The 11,293-nt window shown below is 38.3% G+C and overlaps 1 long non-coding RNA gene across 1 annotated transcript; it reads left to right on the top strand.

Moving 5' to 3' along the window:
• The first annotated feature begins 2,950 nt into the window (after nt 1-2,950).
• Nucleotides 2,951-4,600, top strand: LOC106393909. Its single transcript, XR_007322873.1, has 3 exons — nt 2,951-3,972; nt 4,078-4,115; nt 4,541-4,600. It is a non-coding gene; the product is annotated as an uncharacterized LOC106393909 (long non-coding RNA).
• The last annotated feature ends 6,693 nt before the right edge of the window (nt 4,601-11,293 follow it).

Raw genomic sequence — 11,293 nt, 5'->3', positions numbered from 1 at the left:
ACGTAGCATCTAGATCAGCAAAATTAGATGATGTGTGAGCTGATGTTGCGATTGAGGTTTGATTTGGCCAAAAAATAAATATTAGATATGTTATTTGAAAATTTTGAAAGTTCGGGTATGTTTTAGCACGACTATATAAGTCGGATGTGAATTGAACATATTGCGATATGTTGGATATGAAATGACCGTTTTCCCCATCATAGTATATTTTAAAAATATCTCATCATTATCTGAAAGTTTTCAATATATGGAACTCAATCCAAAAACACAGTGTAAATTTTAAATACACACTTAATCAACCATTGTATCAAGTAAGATTCGTCATTTTTATACAATTATATAGTAAGAAGAAAATCAGATGAAACTATCACTATAATGTATGAATGCTAAATAAACACTTAATCAACCATTGAATCTTTCGTTTTCTACCTCGAAGCGGTTCATTTTTCGCCGAAGTCTCTTCTAATCTAGTACTGTTACGACCAAAATGGTGGTAGTAACCACACCAGAAAAGAAGAGAATTCTCCGAAAAAGGAATCGCTTCGAGGTAAAATGAAAGGTGTGACCCGGAACCACTAAAGTTTGCCAAAAATTAAGCACAGCTGGTGAAATTTGTAAAAAGAGAAACTTGATAGGAGAAAGTAAGATGTGTTGGAGAAGGAGAGAGAAAGAGATAGATATATATAGCACCAAAAAATAAAGACGGTCTTATCAGCACGCCATGTTCAATGTTTCTGTTTGTTAATTTCTTCTTTTGATTTTTTTTTTCTTTTGACTATCTTTGTATTTTGCCAACTTTTGTATTTGTTTCCTCTATATACACATACCTGATATACCGACAAATTCTTTCACATCTTTTCTCTAATATTTTCCTTTTGTAATTTATTATTACATTTTATTATGATAGTACATACAAAAACATGTTTTCTATATTCTACAAATTCTTTTAACCAATTTTCCTATATTTTATGCTTAATTATTCTATTGTATTATGATAGCAATAAAAAAATAATTTTCTTATATATTATATTTTATAATTTATTATTTCAGTTGTATTTTAATAAAATAAAACAACAAACTGAAAGCTGGTTCCAACAATCGAAAGTTGAAAACATGATACATAGCTTTATAGTCAGCGGAGTCGGCATCTTTCACTTCTACATAGATAAAAAATAATGACAATTTTTTCTGGTTGTATTATATATAATTTTTATTATTTTGCAAAATTAGTGTCATGTGGTATCCAATCTCAAAACCTTAATGTAAAATATGAAATAAAAATTGGTCCGTAATTGGATCAAATGGGCTTCCACATTTTCCACATTTACTATAAAACTAGATTAAGATCTGCGCCTTGCGCGGGATAAACATTATATATAAAAATTATTTTATGTATTATATGTTCTTACATATTATGAAATAATAAATATATATTGAATAATTAAAACTCAGTAACTATTACATATATAATTAAATTGGTGTGAACGTATAAATCAAATTTATTAATTCAAAACAATTTTTTTAAAAAAATTGATAGGATATGTAATTAAATTTAAATGATATTAACATACATAGTATATTTTTAATATTAATGTCTATTAAATAATGATTTCTACTCATATGTTTTTTTTATCATGTGTATCTTTAAATTACTGATAAAATTTTTTTTATTGTGGGATTAATAATTTTAGTAATTTATAATTTAAAAAAAATATCAATGTTAGTTCAAAACTTTTATCAAAAAAAATTATTCAAAGTAAATTTTGAAATTAAAATATTTATTTATTCAATATGGTTTATAGTTTAATTTAGAATGATATATATACATTTATATTTTAAATCTTAATGATTAATTAAGTTAGACTTTTATTTATATGATTTTCTAATTATTTGTATTTTGTCATAACAAAAATTTTAAACCATGGATCGCAAAATTTGAATGTTAGACTTTTAACACTTTTAGTAATTTATAGTCATTTTTAAAAATTCAAAATATAACATATAAAGAAAAATCAAAATTTCTTATAATATGGTTATTGTGATTTTTTAAATTATTTTAATAGTTAAAAATTAAACAAATTTGATAGAAGATACATTATTTTTTTTATCAGATCTTTATTATTCAAAATCATTAATTGTCATATATATTTTAGCCACATTAGGCAATTCCGTAATCTTTATTTAAGGAAATAATAAATGACATTAATAATGAATTTATGGTTAGTTTAATAAAAAGCTTATTATATAATTAGATGGACCAACATATATATTTCTCTAATAATTCTAAGAATCATCCTAGTGATGACACGTGACTACAAAAAGAAGTTGTAATGTTTCACAAATAATATATAGGGGATTAATTAAGTTAGACTTTTATTTATATGATTTTGTAATCATTTGTATTTTGTCATAACAAAAATTTTAAACCATGGATCGTAAAATTTGAATGTGAGACTTTTAAAAGTTTTAGTAATTTATAGTCATTTTTAAAAATTCAAAATATAACATATACAGAAAAATCAAAATTTCTTATAATATGGTTATTGTGATTTTTTTAAATTATTTTAATAGTTGAAAATTAAACAAATTTGATAGAAGATACATTATTTTTTTATCAGATCTTTATTATTCAAAATCATTAATTGTCATATATATTTTAGTCACATTAGGCAATTCCGTAATCTTTATTTAAGGAAATAATAAATGACATTAATAATAAATTTATGGTTTGTTTAATAAAAAGTTTATTATATAATTAGATGGATCAACATATTTCTCTAATAATTCTAAGAATCATTCTAGTGATGACACGTGGCTACAAAAAGAAGTGATAATGTTTCACAAACAATACATAGGGGATTTGTATATATAAGATAAAAAAATAAGGGAAATTTGGGCTCATGCATATAGCAGGCCGGTAAAATAAGCTTCTACCCATAGGTCGTGGGTGGTTACAATATTTTGTATATTTTATGTATAATACCCAAATTACCCATCAGTGCGCGTGAGAAAACGTAGGCCCCGCACTAAGCATGGGCACTTTACCCGATACCCGAAGCTGCACCCGAACCTGACCTGAAAAACCCGAACCGAAGTAGCAAAATACCTGAACGGGTATTAATTTATGAGATATTGGATATTCGAACCCGAACGGGTGATATCCGAATCCGAATGGATACCCGAAAATAACCGAACATAAGTATATATAACCTTATATTTTTAATTTAAATCTTTTATTTTATTGAAAATAATTATAGTGATGTTATACATACTTTAAAATCATATAATATGCATATAAGTACATATAAAATGATTTGATACTCACTTAAAATGCATGTCAAGCTTTTTGTTTTATGTATTAACAAAAGTTACATCCAATTTTTTTTTAAAAATGACCAAATTAATGTTTATTTATTTTTGCAATGTTATCTCCAAATCTATTAATCACTCAATCTATTAAAAATAAAAAAGATTAGTTAAGTAAAAGTTATATTTTTAAATACAAGAAACTTAAAACAATGAAAAAATTAATTTTTTATTTCAAAATCTAAATATCCGAACCCGATCCGAAATAACCGAACCCGAACTAAAAATATCCGAACCCGACCCGAAATACAAAAATACCCGAACGGATCTATATCCCTATACCAAAATACCTAAAAATCCGAAATACCCGAGCCGAACCCGAAAGGGTACCCGAACGCCCACCCCTACCCCACACCGTCTTCTGTTCTCGATAAACAATGGCAACTAAACAGTTTTTCCTCAGTTTCGAAAACAAAAGAACCCAACAAAAGAGAGATTTGGATAGCATATAAGTTTATCGCAACTGTGAAAGAAAAAAGGTTTGGGTGGTGTTACGCAGAAGGAAAGCGATTGCGTCAAAGGAAATTAGAAGATTGGTTAACAGAGGCCGTGGTGATTAACGGCTTGAGCCACGATTGTACAGTGGAAAACAGGGCCGGATTCAAGGTATGCATGGTCGATTTACTAGGGTAAAATCATAGTTTATGCTTCTCGCTGTCCACAATATTGGGTTTTACCTAAGTTAAATCGGAACTCTCCCATAAACTGCAGATCTGGGTCGGAGCGGGGAACAAAAACGGAAGAGAAAGGTTAGTCCCCAACCGTGTTGGTGTTTATATATGTTGTCTGGAAACTGGGTAGTGGTTTGAGTTGGAGGTTATAAACATAACAACTTCAGGAACTGTGACACGTTGGTACTAGAGTATATGGAACTCAAAAATAGTACAATTGACTATATTTGATGGTGAGATAGTATCGCTGTAGTATCATGGCCAATGTAAAGTAGGCACGCGAACATTGGAGTAGAATACCTCAAGTTTCAGCTGATCTATTGGAGTAGTTTTACTGTGTTAATAATTTTCGTTTGTAAAGTTGTAGACTATGTCATGAGTGTAAATAGTATATCATATATTTCTTATAAACGTATTCTGAAGTCCATATGATAGTTGCATTGCCTAGATGGCAGTGGGTTTTGTGATATATAAACCTCATATATTTTTTGTTTCCTTCCTAGGATAGAAGAGTTTGGTTTGCCAGAGCGCTTGTTTCAGACAGGTTATAAACCTACAGGCTGTAAAATAATAAACAACTACTTCAATTTGTGTTGGATTGAGATCGTAAAAGCAACACTGTCAGATGCGCAACAGCAGCTGTTGGCGGAATCACAGTTTAGACAGCTAATGCTAATGGGGGAGCATAGTTTTCTGTAATGTTTGCACACCAGTTAACGGTTACCTAACCATTCTATTAGGTTTTTATATATAGAATAGTTATATCTTGCAGTACCATTGCTTTAACTGTAACACCTCCATTGTTTACACGCCACATGATTATCGTATGTTGCAACGCATGTCCTTATGGAACTTAATGCGAAAGGGAGCCTGAACAATGCAGCCCAACTAGCAGAAGACAATCTTGGCACTGCAACACAGACATACGTAGTAGAAGCTTTCTCATGCTTCAACCCCGACCACCTCCAGCAATTTCCTGTGGAGTGACATTTATGTGTTTTACTTCCCTACTATGTTTTCAACTTTTAATGTTATTGTATTTGTGTAACTAAACATTAAGAACAACTCCCTTATTGATGGGGGGGGGGGGGGGGGGTGCTATTTTATATGCTATCTTGTTGCACACATTACTACAGTTACATCAACTTTTTGTTTTGCCCGGTTGTAATCTTCAAAATCAGTGTAGTTACAAGTTAGATATGCAACTCTAAAGTTGTGCATGCATGTTATATATCAAGGCCAACAATGTAGGACACCATTAGTAGGTTTGCGTAGTAGTTGAGTGTAATATAGTAAATGTTGTTGTATACAGTTAGACCTAGTCATTTGCACTAACCCCAACAGACTATAACATTCTAATAATTGTTGACGCTGCTCATGTTCATCCCTAACTTAGTAGGTCCATTATACGTTTAGTCAATGGTAAATGCAGACAAAAAATACTATACCTTTGTAAATATAGTATAGTATGTTAATCAGATTGACAAACTTAGTAGATGCATTAAACCGTTGGTGTCCGGCAATTGCAGAAATCCCAATAAACTATCCCGTTGGTATTGAAGTGTAGGTTGTTGCATGTATTTCCGAACTATGTAGTTTCCTTATACATTTGACCCCATGCATGTCAATTGCACAATGTATAACATACTAAACCATTGAACTTATAGTATATGTTGCAGATGTTACAATACACCGTTGGTTAGTGTACAAACGTACCCACTATAGTCGCCTCCACTTGAACCACTTGTTATGCCTTCTCCAACAAAATGTTTTTCCATAGCAACCTCGACGGACTATACTATATCACATAGTATACTAAAATTTCCACCTTTATTGTCCTTATATGTCCTGTTAGCATATATATGTCTCGTATACTGTACAATCCAACACTTTCAAGCCTTTTATGGTCACCACTGCTATAAGGTTTATCTTATTGAATTAGAGTCAACCTTCGCGCCCCAGAAACACCTATGCTGCTGGTCTCTTTAGCTTTTGCGGTGCTAATACTACATCATATATATTATAGTATAGTGTTGCCTATCGTGTAATACACTTACAAAAAAAATTGCGTTTACAGTTTTTGTGAATATAGTAAGCTAATGGTTAATAGAAATGTGCCACTCTCTTTATCTTCACGTGTACGCGAGTGCAAGGCGAAAAAATCAATATTTAGCTCTAATTGTCACATCCTATGACTTTCACTTTACTATAGCTATATTCTTTATTTTGGGGTCTCTTATGAATATTGATCAAATTCACCCAGAAAATAATAATAAAATAGTAACACAATTTGGTAAGATACAAATTACTGTAATAGTTGAAAGGATGTTCAGTTAAATAAATTATAAAATGTATGAAATAACTTACTCACGGAAACCCTAAATATCATAATAATTTAAGAATTACATTAAATTCATATATGGTTTCGATTCCTCATTATTTTATGTAAATCCTAAAACCCTAAACATTATAACGACATATGTTCTGGTTTTTTACTTCGTTAAAAAAAACAGACAAACATATATAATTTATTTATTGATGATGTAATATCTTTTATTTTGTAAGTTACAATAAACTAATTTTAGGTGTTTACAAATATTATTAACACTATGTTGGCGCTTTTAAGCACTATCTTAATTTTGATAAATCATATCTTATGAGAGTTGATCTAAGATGATAGAAAAATTCTGGAACTTTGTGAATAACAAAGTAAAAGAAGAATAATAAATATTTGAATTTGTGAATATTTTCGTTTGTCGGCGTTGGAGAATCTAACCGGAAGCTATGGGTGTATGTAGCCTCCCCTGGAGTTCCGACGAGATCTGAATGGTTTGGTGGTCTTTGGGTCCTTCCATTCAAGCTCCTGCTTTTTCTTCGTTCTCGCCGGAGAGGAGAACCGAGCGTCGCTGCCTCCCTTATTTCTTCTCTGGCTTCAATAGTGTAGGAGATGGATTACATCCCTCCACAAGGCCCAATCGAATAACATGCCCTAATCCAGTAAGTTGGATCAGTTTGGTCGGCTCGGCGGCCAAACGTATCGGCTCGACCTTAGAGTACTTTTAGCCGGTCGAGTAAGCCGACCAAAAGTACCCGGCTTGGAGGGAACCTTGTCCAGGCCCGCATACTCTGCCTCTCGCATCAAGGCCCAAAGAGGTACGAAATTAGAGCATCAAGGGCATGAGACCTATAAAAGGAGGAGGAGAAGCAACAAGAGGAGGACTTTTGGACGATTAAACAGACTAAGCGGCTAGATCTAGGGTTTTAGGCGACCTCTTTGATCTTGTTGCTCTTTCACTTTCCTGTCACTCTTGTAACCCTTCAGTTCAAATCTAATAAAACGTCTTTAGTCATCCCTTTTCTGACTTCTTTCATTTTAGTCGACTGAATCCCGTTCAAACAATTGGCGCCCACTGTGGGTCTCTCAAGCGTTGCCTCTCTCCAATCAATTTCTCAACTGCAGCGTCCCTTTCCTCGAGTAGCTCAGTCTTCTCCTTCTCAAGGGTCGCAGCCGCTTGCTCCAAACAGGTGTTCTCTCGGGCAAGCTCTTTCTTGGCCGCGCCGGCGGATTTGAGCTTACCCTCCAGCTCTTCGAACTTCACTCGAAGAACTTCTTTCTCCTTCGCAGCCTTCTCGTTAGCCTTCTTATGCTCAGCCCTTACCCTCTCAATGGCCGTCAACCTTGCTTGAGCGAGCTTCTCCGAAGATCCCAACTGGATCATCGTCTGCTTCAGGGCGCTATCGTACTTCTCAACAAGGAAGTTCATGCTCCCGTCACTCTTCAGAACGACAAACACGGACCACGTGAGATGGATGAACCCAATAAATCAAAGAAGGAGATAAAAGGTGAAAGGTAGCGCAGATACCCGCGCTCTCGAGGAAGCAGCGTCGATGTATTCATTCTTGAAGTAAAGGTCCTCCAATTGCGGCATCTCCTTCGTCCCACCACGAATTTGACGCGTCAGCTCCGCGCACCTAAGGGGATTAAGGATCAGGGGAGTTGTCTCGTTGTACGAGAACTCGACGCGATCAGGGAATTCGATCCTCTTTTCTCTTCGCTACGGAACCTTCAGATCCATATATTTTTCTCACAGAAGAGTATGGAGTAGACCTCGTGGGATCACCACCAGAACCTCCTTCTCGCGAGCAGGTTTTCCTCCTTTCCTCTGACAGGTTTTCGGGAGTGCCGCTGGCCTCCCCAACAGCGTCGACTAAGGTCGCGTCAGCAGCGTTCGCGTCAGCAGCGTTCGCGTCGGAGGTAGAAGTACGGGGCTCTGCCTCAACAGACCTCTTAGTTCTCTTCCTCGGGTGACCATCTGATGCCGCCCCGACTAAAACAGCCTCCTGCCCTTCTTCTAGGCCCTCGCCTCTATCGGCAGAGGAAGCTGCCCCGCCACGAGACCTTTTCCTCCCATCCTTCTTCTTTTTGGCCTTCGAACCCTCGGAAGTCGCATCGAGGGAAGCAGACTCTTCGGGAGGAACCTCGTCGGTCGCTCCCACCTTAGCCCTTGTGGTCTTTTTCTTCTTCTTGGGACCTGAAGCAAAAGTCTCTGCCCTGCCCCCCTGATCGATTGCAATAGGGCCCTCCTCTCTGGAGGCTCCTTCTTTGGAGGCCCCTTCTCGGGAGGTTCCACCACCTTCAGAAGTGACGTCGACTCCGGAGTTAGACGGTCCCTGAGGATCGACTGTAGTCGATTTCTTCGTGAGCAGTTGCAACTTCCCTTTTAACAGGGCGCTTAGATCCGGAACTCCATCCATTTCTCTGGCTTTGTCGAGAAGTCTCTGTTGTTTGCGAGTAAACAAAGGGAGGTGCGACTTACGGGGACCGAGAACGCAAGGAAGCCTCGACTCCCAATCGACTACAAAAGGAGAGAACCAACATGAAAAATCGCAAAAGGAAACTCGAGTAGGCCCTAAAAGCAATCAGCAGGCTTACCTCTAGCGATCCTAGCTTGCTGACGACGTATCCACTCCCGACTGAGATCCGGCCAACGAAGATGACTGTGCACCGCGATCGCTTGAGCACTTTCGAAAAACTTCTCGGGGTAGGCGATCGTATTCGGATGACGAACTGCAAATACAAGGACAAGAAGAGTTAGGACTAACGACTAAAACGAAACTCCAACAGACGAGTCTCTACCGAGTTGCCGATTCCACAGAACGCGGTAGTCATCCCCCGGCGGCTCTTCGAAAGCATGTTCATCAGATTTCACGAAGAAATACGTGCGTTGCCAATCATGCGTCTTATTTGGATGACCGGTCAAGACGTTGTAGTTCGAACGCATTTTCACCGAGAAGATCCTGTTTGGCTCCGCCTTCGTAAAAGTCAACTCCTCGAAGACCCTCACGCTCATCGAGATGTCCATCTCAGCTGCCATTACCATTAGCATGACGGCTATTCGCAGCGACCCGTTCAAAAGTTGAGAGATGGCAATGTCTCGGCGGAATGCATAAGATGTCACTAATCGAGGAATCGGGAACCATAGCTTCGTATGATCCCCGAAATAGGACTCATACACGCATTGGTAACCAACCGGAGGCGACCAGGGACGCTGCTCGGGAGACGGGATGATGTAAGTAACGCCAGCACCGCCGCTCGCCCTTAACAAATCCCTCACGGTATGATGAGAAGCGGAAGATCCAAACACGTTCCCCCACGACTGAGCCCGCGGGTCCCGTAGCATTCCGGGTGACAGCGGAGCCAGCTCTTCGAAGATCCCACCAGGATGGTAAATAGTTGGGCGACAATCTATCTGGTCGAAACAAACTCTCTTGCGAACCTGTCTCGAAGGCGTCGGAGACCGACCAGACTCATCAGTGTCGCCACGTTCGGAACCAGTCACAATATCGCCTTGGTCTCTCCCTCTATCCTCACTTCCGCTCACATCACTGTTCCCGACTTCAACACGATCTGCGTCTTCATCACGAATCATCCTATGAGCATCAGCGACCAAAAGACGCTGAGATAGAGTCATGTTTTCCGTGTCCCGAAGAGCATCGCGATGAATCAAGTCGAAATCGTCCAGTGGACTACCGGTCGCTGACACATCTCTGGTCGGACTCGGAGAATCTGCGATGTCCTTCCCTTTCTCTTCTCGCGACAATCGACTTCTCGGAGGCATGTTCCTTAATTCAGGGGACGACTACAACCGCCGAACGATACCAACGAGTCTATACGAAGAAAAACCTATCTAGAGAGAGAAAGTAAAAGTAGAGAGAAGGGAGAGAAAACGGGATACCTGAATCTGCAGAGAAGAATGACGAAAGCAAAGGAGAGAGACCTATTTATAGCAAAAACGAAGGCACGTTTCCTGAGCACAATCATTAGGTCTACAAAGGCCTAAATGGGGCTCAAAAGGCCGCCTAAATGCCCAGAAACCTACTCGCGACGGTTCGGTTTCTCGCTCGAACCGATTTTCAATCAGGTTGTCAGACCGGAATCAATTCCTGGTCTTGATTTAAACCGGTCCCCGGTTAACCAGCAAAACCGATCCCCGTCGCTTTATCCAAGTTGATCTATCACCCGAGTAAACTGTATCCCATCATAAAAGCAGGTAGGCAAGTAAGCGAGTCAAGACAGGCGCTACTCTGAGCGACCAGAGACACCTACAGAACACCACGCGACTAAAAGAACATACCGACGACTAAACGGGAAGGGTTATCACTTGTATTTGAGCCTGCTATCCGAATAAACCTGACCCACTAATTCACTGAGACCGCCGTGTCGCTCACAAGTGAACTGGGGGGGGGACTTATTGTAGGAGATGGATTACATCCCTCCACAAGGCCCATCGAATAACAGGCCCTAATCCAGCAAGTTGGATCAGTTTGGTCGGCTCGGCGACCAAACGTATCGGCTCGACCTTAGAGTACTTTTAGCCGGTCGAGTAAGCCGACCAAAAGTACCCGGCTTGGAGGGAACCTTGTCCAGGCCCGCATACTCGGCCTCTCGCATCAAGGCCCAAAGAGGTACGAAATTAGGGCATCAAGGGCAGGAGACCTATAAAAGGAGGAGGAGAAGCAACAAGAGGGGGACTTTTGGACGATTAAACAGACTAAGCGGCTAGATCTAGGGTTTTAGGCGATCTCTTTGATCTTGTTGCTCTTTGATCTTGTTGCTCTTTCACTTTCCTGTCACTCTTGTAACCCTTCAGTTCAAATCTAATAAAACGTCTTTAGTCATCCCATTTCTGACTTCTTTCATTTTAGTCGACTGAATCCCGTTCAAACAAACAGCCAGTGTCACTTCTTAGGAGCTG

The sequence above is a fragment of the Brassica napus genome, chromosome C4, assembly GCF_020379485.1.
Source record: "Brassica napus cultivar Da-Ae chromosome C4, Da-Ae, whole genome shotgun sequence".
Lineage (NCBI taxonomy): Eukaryota > Viridiplantae > Streptophyta > Magnoliopsida > Brassicales > Brassicaceae > Brassica > Brassica napus.
This window is presented reverse-complemented; position numbering and strand designations above follow the sequence as displayed.